This window comes from Lissotriton helveticus, chromosome 3_1, assembly GCF_964261635.1.
Source record: "Lissotriton helveticus chromosome 3_1, aLisHel1.1, whole genome shotgun sequence".
NCBI lineage: Eukaryota > Metazoa > Chordata > Amphibia > Caudata > Salamandridae > Lissotriton > Lissotriton helveticus.
In genome coordinates this window covers 1450683272-1450709696 of record NC_136061.1, presented here as the reverse complement: position 1 = coordinate 1450709696, position 26425 = coordinate 1450683272, and positions in this window count along the sequence as shown.

The following is a 26425-nucleotide window of genomic DNA, read 5'->3' as shown; positions in this document are numbered from 1 at the left end:
AGACTACGGGCTAGGAGGATTTGTGAGCACGTTTGCTCAACACAGTTTGGATGGGAGTAACTCTTCTGCAGTTAGGTCCTGTTCTGGGGGGGGGGTGCCTGGGGAAGTTGGGGTAACCCAAGGCGTAGTTCGGGGGGGGGGGGTTGGAAGAACGTTGGGGGCGGGTGGGGACAGGTGGGGACAGTGTCAAGTCTGATGTCTGGAGTCGAATCATTACTGGACTAAACCGAAAACAGTGGGATGATGGCTAATGCGGGATCAATAAAATGTGTGTCTTGGAATGTGCGGGGGCTGAATAATCAATCAATCAATCAATCATGGTCATTTATATAGTGCACTACTTACCCGGAGGGTCTCAAGGCGCTTGGGGGGGGGTGCTGCTACTGCTCGAACAGCCAGGTCTTGAGCTTCTTCCTGAAGGAGAGGTGGTCTTGGGTCAGGCGCAGGTCGGGAGGGAGGGAGTTCCAGGTCTTGGCGGCCAGGTGGGAGAAGGACCTTCCTCCTGTTGTCGATCTTCGGATGCGGGGGACGGCGGCGAGGGCGTGACTGGCTGATCGGAGGTGGCGTTTGGGAGCGTAGAAGTTGATGCGGTTGTTGAGGTAGCTCGGGCCTTGGTCGTGTAGGGCTTTGTGTGCGTGGGTGAGGAGACGGAAGGTGATTCTCTTGTTGACGGGGAGCCAGTGCAGGTCTCTCAGATGTCCGGAGATGTGGCTGCGTCGGGGGATGTCGAGGATGAGTCTGGCTGAGGCGTTCTGGATCCGCTGGAGTCTCTTCTGGAGCTTGGCGGTGGTTCCGGCGTAGAGGGCGTTGCCGTAGTCCAGTCGGCTGGTGACGAGGGCCTGGGTGACCGTCTTCCTGGTCTCGGTGGGGATCCACCGGAAGATCTTTCGTAGCATGCGCAGGATGTTGAAGCATGACGAGGAGACGGCGTTGACTTGTCTGGTCATGGAGAGGGAGGAGTCCAGGATGAAGCCCAGGTTGCGTGTGTTGTCTGTCGGTGTGGGTGCGGTGCCCAGGGCGGGGGGCCACCAGGAGTCGTCCCAGGCGGAGGGCGAGGAGCCCAGGATGAGGACTTCCGTCTTGTCTGAGTTCAGTTTCAGGCGGCTGGTCGTCATCCATTCGGCTACATCTTTCATCCCTTCGTGAAGGTTGGCTCTGGAAGCGGCGGGGTCGTTGGTCAGTGAGAGGATCAGCTGGGTGTCATCGGCGTAGGAGATGATGTTCAGGTTGTGTTGGCGTGCGATGGCCGCGAGGGGGCTCATGTAGACGTTGAAGAGGGTGGGGCTCAGCGAGGATCCTTGAGGGACGCCGCAGATGACTTCGGTGGCCTCTGACTTGTACGGTGGTAGGCGGACTCTCTGTGTTCTTCCGTCGAGGAAGGAGACGATCCATTCCAGTGCCTTCTCCTGAATTCCGACGTTGCTGAGGTGCTGCACTAGGGTGCGGTGGCAGACAGTGTCGAATGCCGCGGAGAGGTCTAGGAGGATGAGGGCCGCTGTTTCTCCGTTGTCCATCAGGGCTCGGATGTCATCGGTGGCAGCGATCAGGGCGGTCTCGGTGCTGTGGTTGGCTCGGAAGCCAGACTGTGAGGGGTCGAGGGATCCATTCGTCTCGAGGAAGGCGGCCAGCTGTTTGTTGACGGTCTTCTCGATGACTTTGGCTGGAAATGGGAGGAGCGAGATGGGGCGGTAGTTCTTGAGTTCGGTGGGGTCCGCTGTTGGTTTCTTAAGTAGAGCGCTGAGTTCGGCGTGCTTCCAGCTCTCCGGAAAAGGTGGCGGTGTCGAAGGAGGTGTTGATGATGTCCCGCAGGTGGGGTGCGATGACAGCGTCGGCCTTGTTGAAGACGTGGTGAGGGCAGGGGTCGGTCGGAGATCCGGAGTGGATGGAGTTCATCATGCGGGCGGTGTCATCGGTGCTGATCGGAGTCCAGGCGCGGAGGGTGGTGGTGGGTGGCGTTGCTGTGGTCGTTGTGTGCGATGGTTGACTACTGAAGCTGTTGTGTATGTCCGCGATCTTGTTGTGGAAGTAGGAGGCGAGGGAGATGCAGAGGTCTTGCGATGGGGTGATGTCGTTGTTACCGGCGTTGGGGTTGGAGAACTCTTTCACGATGTTGAAGAGTTCCTTGCAGTTGTGTGCGTTGTTGTCCAGTCGGTCCTTGAATGCAGTTTTCTTGGTGGCGCGGATCAGTTGGTGGTGCTTCCGGGTGGCAAGCTTGAGGGTGGTCATGTTGTCCGGTGTAGGTTCCCTTCTCCAGACTTTCTCGAGGGCTCAGCAGTTCTTCTTGGAGCTCTTGAGTTCGTCGGTGAACCATGGGGCTTTCTTGCTGCCGGGTCTGCTGGGCGGGGTCCTCAGAGGGGCAAGTTCGTCCGCGCAGTTGCTGATCCACTTCGTGAGGTTGTCGGCGGCCTGGCTGGGGTTCGCTGAGCTGGCGGGAGGGTGCTGACTCAGGGAGGCGGTGAGCTGGTCGGCTGTGATCTTGTTCCAGCTTCTTCGGGCAACCTGTTGCTGGTGGTGGTGGGTCGTCGTTCTTCTGAAGGTGAAGTGGACGCAGCTGTGGTCCGTCCAGTGGAGTCCTGTGGCGTGGCTGAAGGCGATGTCTTTGCTGGATGAGAAGACGGCGTCGAGTGTGTGTCCGGCGAGGTGGGTGGGGGTGGTCACCAGTTGCTTGAGTCCCAGGTTTGCGAGGTTTTCCAGCATGGTGGTGGTGTTGCGGTCGTCGTTGTTCTCCAGGTGGAAGTTGAGGTCCCCGAGGAGGATGTAGTCGGTTGAGGGGAGGGCGACCGGGCTGATGAAGTCGGCGATGTCCTCGCTGAATTGTGTGCGTGGTCCCGGGGGTCTGTAGATGAGGGTGCCTCTGAGAGTGGTCTTGGGGTTGACGTGGATCTGGAAGTGCAGGTGTTCGGCGGGTGCGATGGTGTCGTCGGTGTTGGTCGTGATGCGGATGGTGTTCCTGTGAATGATGGCGATGCCCCCTCCTATCTGGTTGACGCGGTCTCTCCGGATGATCTTGTAGCCGTCCGGGATGGCGATGGCGATGTCGGGTGCTGAGGAGGCGTTCATCCAGGTTTCCGTGAGGAAGGCGACGTCTGGGGCTGTGGTGTCGAGCAGGTTCCAAAGCTCGACGGCGTGTCTGTGGACGGAGCGGGTGTTGAGCAGGATGCACTTCAGGTGGCTGCTGCTGGAGTTCGGCTTGGTGGGTGCTGGTGCCGTGCAGGTCCGGGTGCAGGAGAACTTGCAGGCCTGGCAGATGAAGGGTCCGTGGGTGCGTCTCGGGGTGGCTCGGTAGCATCCAGGGGTTCGGCCGGCGTTGAGTGCGTTGAGGGTGGCGGCGCCGTACGTCCGGCGGGTGGGCTGGGGTCTGCGGGGGTCAGGGGTCCTGGCACTGGGCGCGGTCCAGGCGCGGACGGGCGTAGACGGGCTCACCTTTGGCGCACCTTCGGCGCTCAATCGGTGCTCCCGCAGCGCGCGTCCGCTGCGCGGTCGCTCTGGGGGCGTCATAAGAGGGGAGCCGGGAGGGAGGGTGTGCGGGGAGGCGGGGATCGCGGTAGCCAATCGGTGTGCGGGGTCTCGTAGTGATCCGGCGGGAAAACCTGGGGGCTCGGCGGCGGCCCTGCGGTGGCTGGGGCGGCGCTGGGACGGCCCTGCGGCGGCTGGGGTGGTTCAGCGGCGGTCCTGTGGCGGCTGGGGCCACGTGTAGAACGAGGCACAGGCAGCAGGTAGGAGGAGCAGGCGGGGGGTGTGGGGGCGACCAGGCCAAGGGCGCAGTGGTCGCTCCTGTGCAGCGCTGTGGGTCCCCTTAAGAGGGGAGCCGGGAGGGAGGGTGTGCGGGGAGGCGGGGATCGCGGTAGCCAATCGGCGTGTGGGGGGGCGGGGTCTCGTAGTGATCCGGCGGGAAAACCTGGGGGCTCGGCGGCGGCCCTGCGGTGGCTGGGGCGGCGCTGGGACGGCCCTGCGGCGGCTGGGGTGGTTCAGCGGCGGTCCTGTGGCGGCTGGGGCCACGTGTAGAACGAGGCACAGGCAGCAGGTAGGAGGAGAAGGCGGGGGGTGTGGGGGCGACCAGGCCAAGGGCGCAGTGGTCGCTCCTGTGCAGCGCTGTGGGTCCCCTTAAGAGGGGAGCCGGGAGGGAGGGTGTGCGGGGAGGCGGGGATCGCGGTAGCCAATCGGCGTGCGGGGGGGCGGGGTCTCGTAGTGATCTGGCGGGAAAACCTGGGGGCTCGGCGGTGGCCCTGGGGCGGCGCTGGGACGGCCCTGCGGTGGCTGGGGTGGTTCAGCGGCGGTCCTGTGGCGGCTGGGGCCACGTGTAGAACGAGGCACAGGCAGCAGGTAGGAGGAGCAGGCGGGGGTGTGGGGGCGACCAGGACAAGGAGACACAAGATCCATTCTTATCTAGTCCGCAGAGGAATACACATAGCATTCCTACAGGAAACTCACTTGACAAAGAAAGAGGGAATTGCGCTGCAGCGTAGCTGGAGGGGACACCTGTTTCACACTACATATTCTGCCTTTGCCAGGGGGGTGTTGATCTGGATACGGGCGGGTGTTCCTTTCCAGGTAACTAGGCAAATAATAGATCCAGATGGGAGATTTGTGGCAGTTGAAGGCTTACTCAGGGGCAGACACATAGTGCTCAGTAGCGTCTACGCACCGAATGTAGACCAAGCAACCTATTTTACGAGGCTATCCAGGGTGCTGGCCAGCTACTTCACAGTCCCGGTACTGATGGGGGGGGACTTCAACTCCATAGAAGATACCATGCTAGATAGATCGCACCCACCGCTGTACACATCCCCAGTGCATAGGTTGGCAAGATGCAGATCGGAATGGCAGGGGAAATGGGTCTTGACAGACGTCTGGCGTGCGCAGCACCCAGCAGAGCGGGACTACTCGTTCTACTCCAGCTTACATGACCTCCACGTCCGCCTTGACACCTTCCTGTGCTCTCAGTCGGTGCTTCCGGCGGTGGCCCGGACTGAATATCTGGCGCGCACGATTTCGGACCACAACCCTCTACTCCTAACACTAGACTGGATGAACGTAATTTCACGGATTCCGACGTGGCGGCTAAGGCCGGACAGGCTGGATGACCCACCCTTCCGTGAAGCGCTCGGAGATCGAATCTCACAATATTTTAGGGAAAACGAGGTCTCAGCTTCATCCAGAGCCATGGAGTGGGACGCGTTCAAAATAGTAGTACGGGGGCATTGCATAGGGAACTTTGCGGGAGTGCGCAGATCACTGTTGGACGACTTGGACAAAGCTGAGAACAAGCTTAGGGAGGCGGAGCGGGAGCGCCCTAATCGCCCTGAGCTCCAGAGGAGGGTAAGTGAGGCGCGAGAAGCGGTGGCTGTGGAAATGGAGCGCCTACGTAGCTTCGATTATAAAACATACTTAACGAAGACTCTTGCAGAAGGGGACAAAACTGGAACATTATTGGCCTGGCTAGCAAACCCTAATAGGAGCAGTCAGCCGATTATGGCCCTAAAGAGTAGTGGAGGTAGCACCTATAGCACACAGCCGGACATACTGGATTGTTTTCGATCCTATTACGAGAGGTTATACAGGAGAGAATTAGGGGACCAGAGTGAGGCAATAGACGCTTTTCTGGGTGCTCTGCAGTTGCCACGACGGGAACAAGAACAGGCTGACGCCCTGGGCGGCCCAATGACGCTAGAAGAAATAAGAGGAGCGATAAAGAAAATGGCGCGTAATAATACGCCGGGGATCGACGGGTTATCCATTTAATTTAACGGAAGATACCTAGAGCAACTAGCCCCACGGCTGCAAGTGATATATACTGAAGCCAAGGATAAGGGTAGTCTCCCCCAATCTATGCGCGAAGCTATAATGATCCCCTTATTAAAACCGTGAAGGGAAAACACGGACCCAGCGTCCTACCGTCCATTATCTATGTTAACGACGGACTATAACATTTTGAGTACAGTGCTGGCCACCAGGCTGTTGGCCCACATGCGAGACCTGGTACATAAAGATCAGTCAGGTTTTATACCCACACGGAACACGACACACAACATCCGTAGGCTACTCAGGTTAGTAGACGACCCACCTTCGGATGCGAGGGCCCCCCTCGTCCTGGCTGTTGACATAGAGAAGGCCTTTGATAGCCTGGAATGGGACTACCTATATAGGGTGATGCAGGGTTTTGGCCTGGGTGAGGGATATATAGGCTGGACGAAAGTGCTGTACTCGTCGGCGAGAGCAAGGGTGAAAGTTGAACCTTTGGTGTCTGACCAATATGAGGTGAATCGGGGAACCAGACATGGGTGTGCACTATCTCCCCTGCTGTTTGCGCTCGCAGTGGAACCTCTTGCGGCAATGGCCAGGCGGGGTGAACATTACAACGGATTAGAGTTCAGGGGGGCCCGCCACTTCATTTCTTTATATGCAGACGACCTTCTCCTCTTTCTAGAGGATGCTGAGGAGGCTGTGAAAGGCGCGGAGAGACTGCTGGGACGCTTCGGCGAGCTATCAGGCCTACGGGTTAACTGGACAAAGACCTGCCTCTTCCCCCTGCGGAAGGAGGAAGTATGCCCCCTGACCTGCACGAGGCTTCTTTGGGAACCCACCTGCCGGAGGTACCTAGGGGTGCATGTCTACCACGAGCCTGCGGACCTCTTAGACGGCAATATTGGGCGCTGCATCCGCGCACTGCAGGGTAGCATATCCTTCTGGGCCGCCCTCCCTCTATCGGTTGCGGGCCGGGTATCAATCCTAAAAATTATAGCCTTGCCTCGATTGTTATATTTTTTTCAGACCCTCCCCATATGGATACCGGGAGCGACCTTCAGACGACTAAGATCGATGATTGTGTCCTTCTTGTGGGGAACGGGCAGGCGTAGAATTGCATTGGCGACGCTGACTCGCCCGAGAGATGAGGGGGGCCTGGCGGTCCCGGACTTTGAGCTCTACTACTTGGCTGCACAGCTTCAGTTCTTCACACAGGAGGTTGCGAGGGTCTTCCGCGGCCCGGGGCAGGAGAGGGAGGGGGGCACCCCTCGCCACGTCCTGGCATACATAACCCTGCAGCAAAGATTGGCTCTCAGAGGGCTCTCCAATGAGGAACGGACACTCCGATTGTGCTGGAATCGCTCGCAAAAGCGGGCAGGACCTGGGCACCCGTATGCGCCCGAAATCCCACTGGGCATGGTGACGGCGCTCCCGCATGGCGGAGACTGGTCGGGACTGCAACGTTGGGAAGAAGCAGGGTTACAAATGGTAGGGGATCTCTACGATGACGGAGTGCTGGCCCCGTACCAGACTCTGCGGGAGCGCTACGACCTCCCGAGGGGAGACTATTTATTACACGCGGCGGTGGTGAGAGCGATACAGGCGCACTGGGGTGAGGGACTGATAGAACCCACGACAACACTGGCCTGCCAATATACGATGATGGCAGCGGGTACATTTAAGGCCGTCACGTGCCTCTATTCCAGAATGAATAGCGAAACCCTGCAACCTCTTACACCATTGAAGAACAAATGGGAGGCAGACCTGCAGGTGGAAATCCCAGATACGGCGTGGTCCCAACTAGTGCAAAGAGCTGGCAAGAGTACTAGAAATGCACGTTTTCAACTGATACACCTTTATGTCCTCCATAGGGCCTACCTTACCCCGAACAAAATAGCGAAGTACTTTGGCGCGGCAGACGCGGCGTGCCCCAGGTGTGATCGGACAGGGGCGGACCTGGTGCACTTGCTGCGGGGCTGTCCTCACTTGCAAGATTACTGGAGGGAAGTAGGGGACACCCTAAACGAGGTGGCGGGTAGAGAACTGCAGTACGACAACGCGGTCACTATATTACATTGGTTCCCACACACAAGCAAGAACAAATTATCAAGCAAATTCATCGATATGGGCTTACTTAGAGCAAAGAGGGAGCTGACCAGGGGGTGGAAGTCGAAGGCAGGGCCAACACACCGGAGATGGCTGACCGAATTCCTGAAGTGGGCGACGGCAGAGAGCACCATCAGGTACCAGCTGGCCCGCCGTAGATCAGACGAGAAAGCGCAGGAGGCAGCGCTGGCATGGGAGGTGTTGGTGCAGGCGTTGAGGGATAGCACAGTGGAGGATGAGGAGGGGGAGGAATCAGAAGCCCCGGCGGCCCCAGCAGTGATTACAGTGATACCGGCACCCGCACCAGACACGCACACTTAGTAAAGAATAATATAATGCTCCTAAGTCCCACGCCATAACCACACTTTCCAGCACCAGACGTAGACGCAGACACTGGGGGGGGGGGAGGCAGAGGGGAGGGACGGTATCCCAAGATTCAATAGTAGACCAGGAACGATACTGGTCAAGTGATAGTGGGGAAAGGGGCGATAAAGCGGAAAAGCAGTGGGCGGATGGCTCCGTATTTAGATCACAGCAGGCAGCCTAGCCGATAGAGCATCTTGTGAATGAGTGACGCCGCCCGACCTCCGGGATGTGGGCTGAATGGCTGTGTACAATGCATCCGGGATGGGATAAGAGAGCAATGAGTCTGCACAAGGAGATCCGAAGTTAACTAATGTATACTGTATCTGATTCTGCAATAAAAAATGTTTACAAAAAAAAAAATCAGGTGGGGGACCATCAGGGCCTGGGGCTTTTTTACAGTAGAGGTTATTGATGCTCTTTTCAACTTCTTGTACTGTAAATATGATCTCATTTCCATGCTTAGGGATTATTTGAGGCACAGGGACTGATGTTGTGCGTTCGAAGATAACCCTGAAATGTTCTATCCATTCCTCCTCAGTTATGTTAGTTCCCATATCTTCTGATTTTTTGGGTGGGAATAACGGACTATTAATAATATTCCAGAATCTAGAGCTACTTGATAGAATCTGAGGTTCTAGGAGTTCCCGCCATAAGTCCTCCTTCAACTCCCTCTTACGTAGGCCTAGCTGTTTTTTATATGTAGCTCGAGCCGCACGAATTAACGCATAGTCCCTAGGGGCACTCTTTAATGCATTTTTTAAGTCCCTTGCAGCTTTTGAACATCCATGATCAAACCATTTTGGGTCTGCATTTATTGTATTCCGGCAGCCAACGGTTAGTCGGGTCCCTACTTTACTAAGTATGCCTTCAAAGGCAGTTATTATACCTTTGGCTGGGGACTCTGGATCCAAGCAGTACGTGAATTCTACCTTGCATAATTCTTTCAGATTTCCATAAAATAATGGGGGAGTTACTTGGGTCCACTTTAGACGCCGCCTATTGCTTGTTGTTTTGAGGGTACCCCCTGCCTGCACAACCTCCTTCCTATGCAAAAGATTAGTACTTATTCTGGCACAGACGGGGTTATGAACACTAAAAGGGCTTTCCATAGTTGTATATCCCATTATCGAGGTGTGAAAGTTGGTAGAAACTAATATGTGATCAATAAATGACCCGTTATAACCTCCTTTAAAGGTAGGGACCTTTTGTATGCTCAATGGGGGTAACAAACTAGTGGCTAAAAAAAGATCAAAATCATCCAGCATGTCATTTAGTGCAACACCATGAGTTGAATGCTCGAAGTGTAGTCCCTTCACCCTCGGGCAGCCCATTTCATTCATTTTAGAAATCCCGGGCTTTCCACATGGGTGTGTATTAAAATCCCCCATTACCATTATACTCTTCCTTTAAAGGCCACGGTGCAGCCTAATGAATTTATCCAGCTCCGTGATCTTATTGCCTTTTTCCCTGTTAACAGCGTTATAGAAATGTATTAAACATAGGCTAAGATTACCCCGTTCAAGAACAATAGCCTGCATATCCCTGTTCAGAGAGGGGATAGACTTAATTTTACAATTTAATGACAGGGAGGTAAAAATCACCTGTCCACCCATAGCTCTTCCTCTAACTGCGGGGACTGCAGGGACAATAAAGGCTTTGTAACCTTCAAGAGAATAGTTACAGTCAACTAACCAAGTCTCCTGTAAACACATAATCAGAAAGTTACTAATGAACTGAATCCAAACGGGGTCAGAGATCTTATCAGCGAGCCCTGCTACGTTATATGACAATACGTTGAAATTCTCAATCTTACTGTGGTCATAGCCAGGTACTAAGGATGGAGTCTGGTTTAATGTTGCCGAGAGAGTTCCAGCTAGTACCAAGGGTAAAGAGTTCTGTGCCTGCTCTAGTGATGTTGTCCTAACACTTATTATGGGGTGTTGTGCAGATGTTACGTATTCTGGACCCTGACTAGTTGATAAGTTGGTTACCAATGTCTTGTCTGCCTGGTCCAATACCTGGGTTTTTGCGGGGGAGGTGGGATGTACATACACGATACGTGGTTTAGTAGCAGAGGAGTAGCTGGAAGAATCCTCCCTCTGTCAATCGCAGTCATCGATACCTGATAGGGCATTAAATCTGTTTGTGACCTCCAAAGGTGTAAGCTGTCCTGATGTGTCCACCCCCCTAGCTCTATTTAGCCTCAGTGGTATAATATCCCACCCAGCTAGTCTTTCAGGAAACAGTGGCTTGGGTATGTGTATCGTGTTTCTGTAAATAAGGGTGTCATATGTGCCTGGCCTATAAAAGAAACCAAGGGGCAGTATGACTATACCATGTCTCCCCTGTGATGTACCGCCCTGTGCTTCCCTCAGTAACCTTTCCACTGGCACTGGGCTGTTAAAATTAATCACTAGACAGTCTCCATCCCTAGTCTTCCCTATTTTTCCTAGCCACGCTACTCTACGGGCCATGATTATGTGGTGTCCTACTCCACGTCCTTCACTAGTGTTTCGACTTAACCAGTGGGTTACCTTATTTTTTATTTGATAAAACTCCTCTCTCTCTCCCTGTCGTAGTGGGGGGACATTTCCTAGGACTATCACTAGCGGAGAACATTCAGATGGTAGATTTAAGATAGTTTGGTCGCCTACACCAATAGCTTGTTTGTCGATATGTTTCGGGCCTGGCTGTTTCTCCCGTTCTAGGGATTTCTCCGGTAGCCTCGTTTTCCTGTCGCTGTCCTCTGTTCCCTGTAGTTTCTCCCTGGCGCTTCCCCTACTAAACCCCCGTCACTTTCTCTGTCGGCATTATGTGTTGGCCCGTGTTTGTGGCGTTAGGGTGTTTTGTGTTAATCAGGGTCTTGGTGTACGCATCTTGACCCTCCGACCTTGTGCTATTTAGTGCTGAATTTATTATTTGAGTATTGTCTGCTGTGGCCTTTTGGAGGTTACCTAGGGTTTTATCGATTATCTTTAGCCTTTCTATGATACGGAGTATTAGGGACTTTACAAGATGCTCCACTTGCCCGATCAGCCCACTCTCTCCTGACCCAGCTATGTGCGTTCTTCTTGGTGGCTGCTGTTGGTTATTATTAATATTAAGATGGGCACCCTTATTTTGTACAGGGACTACAACTGCATCTGGTGTGAGGTTAGGGCTATTAGAGCCCTTTGATATGGCTGATTTATCTCCTAGTTTAAGGAACTTGGCATGTTTGCCATTTGGTCCTCCCCCACCCCGCTTTCTTTTCCCTGTTTGGTTCACACTTGCGGGTGTTACATTTACAACGGAAAGTTCATAGCTATCCGAGAGGTCTGTATTACATTGTCCAATATCCTCCAGAATTATATCGCTGTCTCTAGTGCTATTCCCCGCTATAAAACCACTTAGTGTGTCTCACCCAATGCTAATATCAGGCAAGCCTAGGTCACTAAGACGCTGGCTCAGCCGGTTTTTGGGTGTAATACTGTTCTGGATTGGGCCCAAAGATGACCGTTTAGAGTTAAATAGTTCAGCGGAGAGTCGTTTTTCAGTAGATAAGATCTCTTGTTTAAGGGCATCAACAGCCCTGGTGATATATTTGTCCATGGTTCCCACTATACTTCCACAGTCTGTTTTTGAAATAGATTTTGCACCTTTTTCCTGTCGTGGTGGCATGATAGTAGTATCCTTGACACAAATTCACAACAGCCTTCCGAAATAGACAGGATAAACAGGATTTACCTTAATCGGCCGGATGTCACCTGATGTTTGTGGTCGTGCTGAGAATAGGATACCTTGAATAGATGAAAGGGGTGGGCCCCAGCCCAGCCTTCTCTGGCCTCTGAGGGCCACAGAGGTCCCGCCCTTTGCCCAGGCTTAGCCCGGCGATGCCCGTACGCGGTCCCGCGATGCGGGGGCTGCAGTGATTTTAAAGCGCCTCCGGGCGCGACCCAGGCAAAGTCGCTTCCGGTGCTGGGGCGCTGGGGAGCCTGGGAGTTGTGGTCTCCCTCCGCTCGGCGGCCACAGGATATCGAGCTGCGGCAGCGGGAGGGAGATTCAGCAGGACCACACAGGCACCGAAGGATTAGGAGTCCGACAATATCCTTGAGCCTGTCTAAAGAATACCGGAATGACCGACTGGTTTCTCTTCCAACCATCTAACTTGTAACTAGGCGGTCGGAAGTGAAACCGACGATCTCGGTCAGAAAGTCTCCGATGTTGGCTTCCCAAACCAGATCGTAATTGACCCCTAAGTCTTTACTGTGCATCTCAAAAAACAAATCCAACTAAAATGATAGCAATACAACCCAAAAAAATATTAGCATGAACTACAAAGGGTTAGAGCCTTATTACAAGTTTCGCAGTCCAATGACTGCTGCACCCGTGGTCCGACATCCGCAAGCTCAGCGGCCTGACTCCTGTATTACAAGTTGGATGGATTACTATTGAAAAGTCCGTGGCGGAACTGCCGATACCGCCAGCACACCGCAGACCACCGGGGTCGTGCTCGGGGAAAAGCAGCTGCAATAAGGTGGTACAGAGGAGTTTAACTGCCATCCGTATTACATGTTAGTTTTCCGAAGAGCCAACTACGATGGTGGAACTACCAGCCTTAAGTTGGGGGAAATAAAGGATCTGGGGTGTGAACTCACACCTTTCCTGCTCTTCCCATCAGTGTTCAACGCAGTTCCCTTTCTTCAGGTCTCCCTTCACAGCAGCATTTTCTTCCCAAGGATTACGACCCTATTTGGGGCGATACACAGGTGAGTCCTTTTTGTGTCATAAACCCATTGCCTGGACATCCCACATATGGGCCACACTCCTGCAATGGGTAGATGATAATTTGACACATGTATCATGCAGATGTGTGCATTCAACACATTTGCAGGTGAAATCTTCACACAGGCATCGATACATATGGAAAAATTATAACCAACATCTCAGCAGCCACATTACTGGCACTGTGGTTAACTTGTAATACGGCAGCCTGAAGACTGCCAGAGCTGTGGTCTACTGGTGGCGGCAGACACAGTGGTCGGACTACCACACCCATAATAAGGTCTTTAAACTTCAAAGTAAAATGAAAATACATATATACATATATGCATAAACATATAATCACAATTATCAAACTGTATATCATACAACAAAAATAAAACCTAAGTTTAAGTTTACCATAGAAACAGTGAACAAATAATAAATTCGAACAAAAAATAAACTGACAAGTAAAATAAAAGTATAAACAACTTTAACCAATAAAATCATACAAACAATTAAATCAACAATTTAAAAAGCACACAAATTTTAACAATTAACAACTTCAAAAACGACACACCCTGCAAGGTGAGGAAACTCCCAGTTTTCTCACCAGACCATTAACATTAAAGAAGAAATATATGCATTTCAACCACTAGCTAACAAGGCAAGTAACGCTTATATTTCCACAAAATCGTAATTATTGCTAATCTTAATAACATTAAATAACGAATAATTAATAACATAGGTTCCAACTTCTACCTCTTTACAAAGACTTCCTAAAAGATAAATCCATGTCTTGAAAAAGTGGTAAATTGACAGAAAATAACAATTATCACAAAGCACCAAAACGATATTAGTAAGTATAAATAAATGTATATAAAGGTATACACTCACCCAAGGCGTCGATTCCGATCCGTTAAAAAGCGCTCCGAATAGTGGTTGGGAGAGTTTTTCCCCGTACGAATCGTACCCGTAGGCGTCCACGTACGAATCTGCAAGTACGATCACAATCTAAAGCGTCACTCCGTACGGCTCGGAAAAAACGCCGTCCGAATCGAAAGTCCATACGATTTGCAGTCGGCTGACGTTACACGCTACGTTCGGACGTAAAAAGACCGCGTCTCCCGAACCAGGAAGTACGATCCGTGTAGAACACACTCCGTACGGCTCTTTTTCTACGAGAGCTCAAAACTACCGTAAAACCACACTCCTGCACGAACCGCACGCCGGTACGCGACAAGCAGGACATGAACGCCATCGTCCGTCTCATCCCTATCCTGTACGGCCACCACCTCGTACTTAGAAACCGACGACGGCGCAGAAGGTGAGTACAACGAACTTCAACATACCTGTACGTGTTGCCACACGCGCACATCTCCATTGCGCGACTGTAATGTGTGGGTACGTTGCGCCACACACTCCCGCACTTCACCAGTGAAATTCGGAGACGTACCACACCTACGTCATCGACCTCGGGGTACGGTACGTCACCGCACAACACCAGTGGAATACGTGCCGCATGTACGTCATCGACCTCGGGGTACGGTACGTCACCGCACAACACCAGTGGAATACGTGCCGCATGTACGTCATCGACCTCGGGGTACAGTACGTCACCGCACAACACCAGTGCAATACGGAGACGTACCGCACCTACGTCATCGACCTCGGGGCACGGTACGTCACTGCACAACACCAGTGGAATACGTGCCGCATGTACGTCATCGACCTCGGGGTACGGTACGTCACCGCACAACACCAGTGCAATACGGAGACGTACCGCACCTACGTCATCGACCTCGGGGTACGGTACATCACCGCACAACACCAGTGGAATACGTGCCGCATGTACGTCATCGACCTCGGGGTACGGTACGTCACCGCACAACACCAGTGCAATACGGAGACGTACCGCACCTACGTCATTGACCTCGGGGTACGGTACATCACCGCACAACACCAGTGGAATACGTGCCGCATGTACGTCATCGACCTCGGGGTACAGTACGTCACCGCACAACACCAGTGCAATACGGAGACGTACCGCACCTACGTCATCGACCTCGGGGCACGGTACGTCACTGCACAACACCAGTGGAATACGTGCCGCATGTACGTCATCGACCTCGGGGTACGGTACGTCACCGCACAACACCAGTGCAATACGGAGACGTACCGCACCTACGTCATCGACCTCGGGGTACGGTACATCACCGCACAACACCAGTGGAATACGTGCCGCATGTACGTCATCGACCTCGGGGTACGGTACGTCACCGCACAACACCAGTGCAATACGGAGACGTACCGCACCTACGTCATTGACCTCGGGGTACGGTACGTCACCCCACAACACCAGTGGAATACGTGCCGCATGTACGTCATCGACCTCGGGGTACGGTACGTCACCGCACAACACCAGTGCAATACGGAGACGTACCGCACCTACGTCATCGACCTCGGGGTACGGTACGTCACCGCACAACACCAGTGGAATACGGAGACGTACCGCACCTACGTCATCGACCTAGGGGTACGGTACGTCACCGCACAACACCAGTGGAATACGTGCCGCATGTACGTCATCAAAGTACGTCACCGCACTTCACCAGTGTAATAGACGTGTGGGACATACGTCTGCTAAGTAATTGTATGTGTAAGTATCAGAGTGTGTGGCTGAGACCCCCCCTGCCCACCAGTGCCCAGCATCAGAGTGGGTGTATGGCTAACACACCCCCCCTGCCCACCAGTGCCCAGCATCAGAGTGGGTGTATGGCTAACACCCCCCTGCCCACCAGTGCCCAGCATCAGAGTGGGTGTATGGCTAACACGCCCCCCCCCGCCCACCAGTGCCCAGCATCAGAGTGGGTGTATGGCTAACACCCCCCCCACTGCCCACCACAGCCCAGCATCTGAGTGCCCACCACTTCCCAGCATCAGAGTGCCCACCACTGCCCAGCATCAGAGTGCCCACCACTGCCCACCACTGGCCAGCATCAGAGTGCCCACCACTGCCCAGCATCAGAGTGCCCACCACTTCCCAGCATCAGAGTGCCCACCACTGCCCACCACTGGCCAGCATCGGAGTGCCCACCACTGCCCAGCATCAGAGTGCCCACCACTGCCCACCACTGCCCAGCATCAGAGTGCCCACCACTGCCCACCACTGCCCAGCATCTGAGTGCCCACCACTGCCTAGCATCAGTGTGCCCCCCACTGCCCACCAGTGCCGAGCATCAGAGTGTGTGTATGGCTAACACCCCCCCACTGCCCACCAGTGCCCAGCATCAGAGTGTGTGTATGGCTAACACCCCCTCCCACTGCCCACCAGTGCCCAGCATCAGAGTGGGTGTATGGCTAACACCCCCCCCACTGCCCACCAGTGCCCAGCATCAGAGTGTGTGTATGGCTAACACCCCCCCTGCCCACCAGTGTCCAGGATCAGAGTGGGTGTATGGCTAAGACCCCCCCTGCCCACCAGTGCCCAGCATCAGAGTGGGTGTACGGCTAACACCCCCCCCCTGCCCACCAGTGCCCAGCATCAGAGTGGGTGTATGGCTAACACCCCCCTGCCCACCAGTGTCCAGCATCAGAGTGGGTGTATGGCTAACACCCCCCCCACTGCCCACCACTTCCCAGCATCAGAGTGCCCACCACTTCCCAGCATCAGAGTGGCCACCACTGCCCAGCATCAGAGTGCCCACCACTGCCCACCACTGCCCAGCATCTGAGTGCCCACCACTGCCCAGCATCAGAGTGCCCCCCACTGCCCACCAGTGCCCAGCATCAGAGTGTGTGTATGGCTAACACCCCCCCACTGCCCACCAGTGCCCAGCATCAGAGTGTGTGTATGGCTAACGCCCCCCCCACTGCCAACTAGTGCCCAGCATCAGAGTGGGTGTATGGCTAACACCCCCCAACTGCCCACCAGTGCCCAGCATCAGAGTGGGTGTATGGCTAACACCCCCCCTGCCCACCAGTGTCCAGCATCAGAGTGGGTGTATGGCTAACACCCCCCCTGCCCACCAGTGCCCAGCATCAGAGTGGGTGTATGGTTAACACCCCCCTGCCCACCAGTGCCCAGCATCAGAGTGCCCACCACTTCCCAGCATCAGAGTGCCCACCACTGCCCAGCATCAGAGTGCCCACCACTTCCCAGCATCAGAGTGCCCACCACTGCCCACCACTGGCCAGCATCAGAGTGCCCACCACTGCCCAGCATTAGAGTGCCCACCACTTCCCAGCATCAGATTGCCCACCACTGCCCACCACTGGCCAGCATCAGAGTGCCCACCACTGCCAAGCATCAGAGTGCCCACCACTGCCCAGCATCAGAGTGCCCACCACTTCCCAGCATCAGAGTGCCCACCACTGCCCACCACTGGCCAGCATCAGAGTGCCCACCACTGCCCAGCATTAGAGTGCCCACCACTTCCCAGCATCAGAGTGCCCACCACTGCCCACCACTGGCCAGCATCAGAGTGCCCACCACTGCCAAGCATCAGAGTGCCCACCACTGCCCACCACTGCCCAGCATCAGAGTGCCCACTACTGCCCACCACTGCCCAACATCTGAGTGCCCACCACTGCCCAGCATCAGAGTGCCCCCCACTGCCCACCAGTGCCCAGCATCAGAGTGTGTGTATGGCTAACACCCCCCCACTGCCCACCAGTGCCCAGCATCAGAGTGTGTGTATGGCTAACACCCCCCCCCCCCACTGCCCACCAGTGCCCAGCATCAGAGTGGGTGTATGGCTAACACCCCCCCCCCACTGCCCACCAGTGCCCAGCATCAGAGTGGGTGTATGGCTAACACCCCCCCCACTGCCCACCAGTACCCAGCATCAGAGTGTGTGTATGGCTAACACCTCCCCCCCACTGACCACCAGTGCCCAGCATCAGAGTGGGTGTATGGCTAACACCCCCCCCCCCCCCACTGCCCACCAGTGCCCAGCATCAGAGTGTGTGTATGGCTAACACCCCCCCACTGCCCTCCACTGCCCAGCATCTGAGTGCCCACCACTGCCCAGCATCAGAGTGTGTGTGTGTGTCTCTAACACCCCCACCACTGCTCACCACTGCCCAGCATCAGAGTGTGTGTGTGTGGCAAACACCCCCACCACTGCCCAGCTCGTACATCAAAAACATACCATTGTCAACCTCATTACCCTCAGGAGATAGACACATTTTAGCAGACCTAAATGTGAACATCACACCACCTCCCAGGCACACAGCAGTCACAGACATCATCACACTAACTACAAATCTGAAAAGCAAAATATTAGCTTTATTCAGCAGATTCACAAAAGAAAAGCAAAAGAGAGTCCTCGCTCATTAAAGGCCAATGGCCAGTCCAATAAAGTCTCTGCAACAGTTTGTGCCTCCATGGGTGTTATCTCACCCAAACCTGCCTGCACATGGCGTTTAATCCGCTGTGGTGACTATGGGGGCACCATCTGTGGAATCCTCCGGCACCGCATGGACAGGAGAGGGAAGGACAGGTGGAGTGGGTGCAGGTGAAGTGGATTCATCCACACTGGTTGGGGCATCGCCGAAAGTAGATTCAAAAACCTGGCTGCACACCTCAGCCAGTGCAGAAAAACTACCACCTGAACCCGGGGACACATTGGGGGTGGAGGTACAGGGTTGTGAGTCTGTTCTACTGGGTGTGTGGATGCGTGTGTGAGGTGTCTCCCCTCTCCCTGTGGGTGTGCCTACTTGCCCTTGAGACTGTGTGCGTGGAGCTTTGAGCTTCTTATGCTGTGTGTGTGCGCTGGGTGTGTCTGACCTGTGGCGTGTGCGTGTATGCTGTGTAGGTATGTGAGAGGCAGAGGTGGATGGCTCTGAAGGATGGGGGGGGACAGATGCTGCTGGGTGTACATAGCTGCCGTCAGTGTTGATTCAATGGCAGCCACACTCCGACGCAGATCAGACATGGCTGATGACATGCCCTCCATGAACGACACCACCTGTGTAATCAGTTGTGTATGTCCATGGAGGACAGTCAGCATGGATGTCTGACCTACTGCAATCTGCCGGAGTAGGTCCACAGTCTCAGCACTGAGGGCAGCAGGGGACACAGGGGTAGGGTCAGCGGTGCCGGGAACAAAGGAGACGCGGGGGCTAGCACGGACCCTAGGCACACCAAGGACTGGGAGTGTGGAGATGGGACTGGAGGAGGGGAGGGCAGCCGAAGATGAAGGAGTGACCATTGCTGCATATTTCACCCCTCCTGAGAGTCTGACTCGGAGTCGTCGGCATGGTAAGATGTGTCAGTCACATGTTGTCCGGCCTGCAGACTCTCCTCACACTCTGTGCCACTGCCTCCCTCTGACACCTCAAAGCAGGTGGCACTGTGGTGTGTCCCTCTGCCTGGTCCGCGCCTGTGTCTCCTCCAGATTCAGATGATGATGCTGTGAGCAAGGAGAAGAATGAAAACATATCAGTCACCTGTACACATCAGACATATCAGCTGCAAATCATTTTGCCTCAGTCCTCAACATGGCATGCATCATGAGTCACATGACACTGAACTCTGCATAATGACAAGTCTACTTGTGGACAAATGTCAGAGACACAACGCTCAATGTATGGTAGGAGATAAGGTACAGGCAAGGCAAATACTTGTATGAGAGACACAATCATGATCCACTGCCTGACAACAGGATAGCTGATGATGCATCACAGTTCATTAGCCAACCCTGCCACCCAAATCAAGACCTGGTCATGTTTGAATAGCTTTGACTCTGTGCCACATTAGAAAAGTCCTGCCCGAACTGCCATGTGATGCCATCCTGGGACCTGAAACAAGTGTTCCATCACCTCACACTGCCATCACAGCTTTCTACACCCAAAGTCACATTGTGTGGCAGACCATCAATACTATGTACAAACAACATGCAACAGATTTTGAGAATATGCACACACGCACTGCCCAGTGTGAGTATGCATAATGCCAAATTATTACACATGTACATTGTGCACCTGTAGCTAACACAAGATAATTAGAAAGTGTACCATGGACAAAGGCCACTGAGGCTGACTTGTGCAGAAAACACATGTTAAGATTCAAGAACAGTGCCAAAATATGAAGAAGGGAAGACACAGTGCACATGTGGTGCTACATTTAAGGTACCAACAGGTGTCACAGACCCCCCATACAACATGATGATGTGCAAAGGAAGATGCATACTGAGACATTGCACCATAGGAGTACATGTCAAAAACAAGCATTAGCCAAAGCAAAGCTCTAATGTGGAGTAGGGCAAGGCATGTAAAGAAGCAGCTGCTGACACTGGGACATTCAAATGCCAATGCATGAAGTGCCTGTCTGACCACACCACTCAAACTATGGGAGTGTTACCATGCCTTTGAGCACTTCAGGTACCATTTCACACACACATGACAACAAAAAGACATGTACCTACCCCCTTCGTGCTGCTGTCCCTCCTGCAACTGCCTATGGAGGTCTGGGAACACCACTTCCAGGACCCGGAGCATGTTGGGGGTGAGGTGGCGGCTGCCGCTATGCCGGCGTGGAGCTTCCAGCTTCAGCTGGACTCTGGCGATGCGGCGGGTTCAGCACCGGATGTCCTGCCACCTCTTCTTGATGTTTCGCAGCCTCCTGTGAGGCCCCCCCTCTCTCCTGACAGCCCTGGCGATGTCCACCCAGATTTCACCCTTCTCATAGGCAGATACCTGTCACAAATGTAAAGTAAAAGAACATCAGTATACCTGGTCCATGTTCCAAAGACACCCATATGTGCACAAAATACATGAGGACAACAGGGCATCGTATGCCACACACATTTGCATCATTGTCCAGGAGTATGTGGCCTGTGTGCAAACACAACTGCATTGCATCACATTGAAATTCTACAGATGACATGAGGTCTGCAAAACACTCTTTGAGCATGGCACTCACTGAACAATATATGCTACATCTGGGTGCACTGCAGCACGTGCCATGCTGTCACACACCACACTACAACAAATAACTCTCTTGTAACAACACTGTGCACCCTGGCACTCACTCACAACAACATTGCATCTATCCACTATACATACACAGTGGCTATGATGTCACACACACAACAGGTGCACACTCCAAGGTATTGCACATATCACTCACCTGATCCTCTGGTCTCCCATACAGCTTGCTGAAGTTTGGCAGGAGGGCATCCAGCAGGGCCTTGTTCTCACCTTCAGTGAATGCAGGTGCCCTCTCCATGCTCAGCTAATCAGGGTCCAGAGGATTCGGAGACAGCAGCTGTGGTTACCACACCAATGTTGTGCAGGCAAGTGCCCTCCCACAGCCACATGCGGCCTTATATCTGTGCTGCAGAGGGTCTGTGAGTCCAAGGAGTAGTGTGTGATAGGCCACCATAGTTAGCATCCTATGTTCCATCCAATCACATCACACATAAGCCCATTACACACATATGCATGGTTTGAAAATTGAGCCTGAGCTGAACAACAACTTTTGCAACATTGTATACTTTAGCCAAACTGAATTTTCTAGAACACCTGTAGGAGCCTCAAAAAACTCTGTATCCATGACAACCTGGTTGCATTTTGATCAGTACACTGTTCCCCTAGTTGTTCACTATTATTTATCTAAAATGACCACACAAGTATGGTGACATAGCATTGCTAATGCAACCCAGTCAATGGTGTAACGAGGCGTACACACGCACGTACCTTGGGGTACACTTTGCTCGCGCATGGCCGAAAAGCAATAGGGAAACGAGGCGTACACACGCACGTACCTTGGGGTACGCTTTGCTCGCGCATGGCCGAAAAGCAATAGGGAAAAGAGGGTACACACGCACGTACCTTGGGGTACGCTTTGCTCGCGCATGGCCGAAAAGCAATAGGGAAACGAGGCGTACACACGCACGTACCCTGGGGTACGCTTTGCTCACGCATGGCCGAAAAGCAATAGGGAAACGAGGGTACACACGCACGTACCTTGGGGTTCGCTTTGCTCGCGCATGGCCGAAAAGCAATAGGGAAACGAGGCGTACACACGCACGTACCCTGGGGTACGCTTTGCTCGCGCATGGCCGAAAAGCAATAGGGAAACGAGGCGTACACACCCACGTACCCTGGGGTACGCTTTGCTCGCGCATGGCCGAAAAGCAATAGGGAAACGAGGCGTACACACGCACGTACCTTGGGGTACGCTTTGCTCGCGCATGGCCGAAAAGCAATAGGGAAATGAGGGTACACACGCACGTACCTTGGGGTATGCTTTGCTCGCGCATGGCCGAAAAGCAATAGGGAAACGAGGCGTACACACGCACGTACCTTGGGGTACGCTTTGCTCGCGCATGGCCGAAAAGCAATAGGGAAACGAGGCGTACACACGCACGTACCTTGGGGTACGCTTTGCTCGCGCATGGCCGAAAAGCAATAGGGAAACGAGGCGTACACACGCACGTACCTTGGGGTACGCTTTGCTCGTGCATGGCCGAAAAGCAATAGGGAAACGAGGCGTACACACGCACGTACCTTGGGGTACAGTGAGTCAGACATGGTCAAGTGAAGGGTTGTGTAGCCTGCGTCCCTGTCCACCTTCATGTCACCATTGGGAGAATCACACCAGGAAATCACATAGCAGGGATGTAGTCTACACTCATGTCGACGATGTGGTGCACACATGAGCATGGCATACATACATCAGGATGCCCATGGTGTGGCAGACATTGAAGAAGCACAGGGATTGTGACCTTGTGCCTCAGTTGATGTGTGAAGAGCTTGCGAGACATGTCATCAATCATATTGCACATGTGCATCACATGCAGTCAACACTTTGCACCGGAGTAACGTCAGCAACATGTTGCAAGGAACATCAACACTGGAATGGCTCACCATTCAGTACAGGGAACTGGCACATGATGACAGCAACATGCCCACTGTCACTGAGGTGTAATAGCCGCACAGCATGACCCTGTGTGACCACGTCATGTGTGTGCCATGAGCGACATTGTGCATGCCGTTTGCATATGAAATGAACAGGTCAGTATTCTATAACTCACCTTAGAATATCCCCACATGTCATCCTGGATATGTCAATTTCCGTTCTGTAGTACAATTGTGTGTCGGTAGGCATGTCCTGTGGCTCTGCATGGGTTGTTGGCGTCATGTGTGCCATGATGACGTTGTCAGAGTACTCATACGTCACCTCTGCGTGCACACGTCAGGTCCTCTTTTTTAACAACACCAGCGCTGGTCCCGTATAAGTGTAACCTTACACACTTTTGTTGCCACTTTCATAGTACAATCACTTCAGACCTTTTACCTTGGATTCTCTGACTCTGGCCGGTGCCAATAGGGATGTCATTTTCAAAGCCTGTGAGGAATACAAACTAGTCATGTTGGTGACTGACCCTCACCGTCTGTGTCTCCACTCTTATCATGTCAAGCACAACAACAAGAGCAGCTCCCACTGCCGGGACCAGACATATGAATCCAGGTGTGATTGGTCCCACAAGCCACTCTGACTCCAGCAGTTGGCACTGCACCACAATAGCTCATGGGCTGGACGTAGGATGAGTGCATGGGCGTTGTAGTTGAGACATCACTGCCCCTTAATTTGACATCAGTGCTCCCGGGCAAAGTTGTCAGGTTAACAAAATAAGTCAGATATATCTGATCGCAAATCAAAAACACCACAATGCACGTGCAATGCTGCATGGGATTTGGGTGACACCAACCACGCGGCTCTGTCAGAATTGCAGCCGTCGTAGCCAGCACCACGACCTCCGGTCCCTGCCCTGCATGTGACGCAGGATGAGTTAGTGCACTTCCTCATGTCCATGATGTCCCTCACCCCACCAACGGCCTACGCGTTGGCTTCTGGCACAGCGGACCCGTCTGGGGGCACTAGCGCGTCTGTTGAATAGCTCGCTTACTACTGGACGCAGGCGGCGCATATGTCCCAAACCGCCGGGACAGACAGGATCTGAATGTTAATCCTGGTCCCCGCTGGTTGAACTCGCAACCTCACTGGCAACTATCCCCCAGGTGTCAGCCGTGGCGCCATTCTCGGGTGGTGATGTCCCCGATACCACACACTGTACGGCTCCGGCGTGGGAAATGTGTAGCAGAACACCCCTAATAATGCTGCATGGGGAGTTTAACTTCAATGAGCCGGGCAATGCTCATTACAATGGTTATCAATGAGTATTGGGAGGGTTATGAGGAACCACTGGCACGTGAGTGTCAGTCCCAAGACAACAGGACAGGTGGACTGGGGGATGCAAGTGGTCTGGACACCTAGCCAGACACTGGTGATGTCTCTACTCCTAACGTGTCTTAGGATGAGCGGGCAACGTACAGTGTTGTGTTAACGTGGGCGGCCGGAGCCTTGGCCCTTCATCTCCCCGTTGCTGCCATGAGGACCAACTCCTCACTGAGGTCCTTAAACTTCACTCCGGCTCCGCTGATCCTCTGCAGGCATATCTTGAGGAATGTACTGTATCTATATTGGGCAGCCTGTACAGCCATGCATCATGTTTGGCTGTAGATAGGCACGTTGTCAGACCCCCACGCCCCACCCTGGACTGACCATGTTCCCTGTCCTCCCACCCCACCCCAGAGAGCATGGGCATCCAGGCCTCCAAATCACAGTCCACATTCCCGTTAGCTCTGCTGTAGAGGGTATCCAAGAGGTATGGGAACTACGGAAAGATGTCATCATCCTCCCTGAGTCTGGGACTGAGGTCTTCCAACATTACATGCATCTTAGTCTGCTACCCACACTCTCGGTGGGACATGGTTGTGTAACTGCTGGCAGAGTGTGCGTTGTAGGTACGGGCAATACTTGGACACACCCTTGTAGGATGCCTATCAGCGGCACTGTCATTTTTCCGGTGTGGCCTGGATAACCCCGACTCACTGTGCAGAGCGATTGCATCCAGGGATGCAAATAGGTCAAAAGCCTGGTATGTATTGAAAGTCGGGAATATGCTTCTAACTACTGTTGCTTACTGATATTTTGTTACAAAAGGTAAGTAATCCGTCCTTACTGTTCAGTACATCTGCTGTAGGAGCATCTATGTAGTGTCCTTGCTGTGATGACAGGGTTACTAATGTACGCACACCATGCCACGTGTGTTAATGACCTGGTCATATGTGTGATGGCATCACAGACCATTTGTGAGAATAAAACATTTATGCTGTATGATGATGGATATGTAATAGTTAGGGATGCTACACACCGCAACATGACTAAGTCAGAACTGTGCAAATGATGGCACATGTGGTGTGTGTGTGTGTTTATTGCTGTCAGATGTCTGGTTGTGCAGACAACCTGCTACAGACATTCACATGACGTTTGTCACTGACATGATACATTGTCATGCTCACTAAGACCTTTCCATCAGATTGTTTGTATGCATGTCATATCCATTCCACACACCACAGGTCTTTAATTATTCACGGAGGAGTGGCTGGGAGCTGGCACACGTTACTTCAGTGTGTATGCCACGCCACACTCTAAATTGTCTAGATTATTTGAAGCAGTCTTGCCTGTGCCATGTACATTGTTACAGTCTCAGTCAGACAGTTGAAGACATTTCCAATAAATTGTGTATTGCAGGGCACCCCCTCTGGAAAGGCCGTTGCCTGACTTGGAAGCCATGAGGGAGCGCAATTGTATTCGTCGCTATCGCTTCAACAGGCAGTTGATCAAGGAGCTGACGAACAGGCTTGAGGCTCACCTACAACCACGCCACAGGTATCCAACTGGACTGACACCCAAGGTAAAGGTGATGGCAGCCCTCCATTTCTTTGCCACAGGTACGTTCCAATTTACCATAGCTGATGTGGGAGGGATGTCTCAGACAATGATAAGCCGGGTGTTGAGTGATGTTTTGGCTGCTATGTTGCTCCACCTAGATGAATTCATTAGATTTCCGACTCCTGAAGAGTTGACAGATGTCAAGGGGGAATTCTATGCCCTGGGCCGCATGCCACATGTAATTGGTGCAATTGATGGTACACATGTTACTCTGGTGCCACCACAGGCTCAGGAGCAAGCGTATCACAACAGGAAACACTACCACTCGATAAATGCCCTGGTGGTGTGTCTTGCCAACATGATTATCTCACATGTTTGTGCACGTTTTCCAGGATCGTGCCACAATGCTTTCATCATGAGGCATAGCAGGGTACCACAGATGATGCTGCAGCTGCACAACCACCGGGCATGTCTAGTTGCTGAGTATACACTGTCAGCTCTGTATGTCAGTATGTCACAACTTCATGATCTGCATCATATTCATCACTTTTGTACTTGATGTAAATTTGCAGGAGACGCTGGATATCCTAACATGCCGTGGTTAATGACTCCACTACGCAACCCCAGGACAGCTGCAGACCAGCGGTACAACAATGCCCATGGGAAGACCAGGCGGGTGATTGAGCGAACCTTTGGACTCCTGAAGAGCCGGTTCAGGTG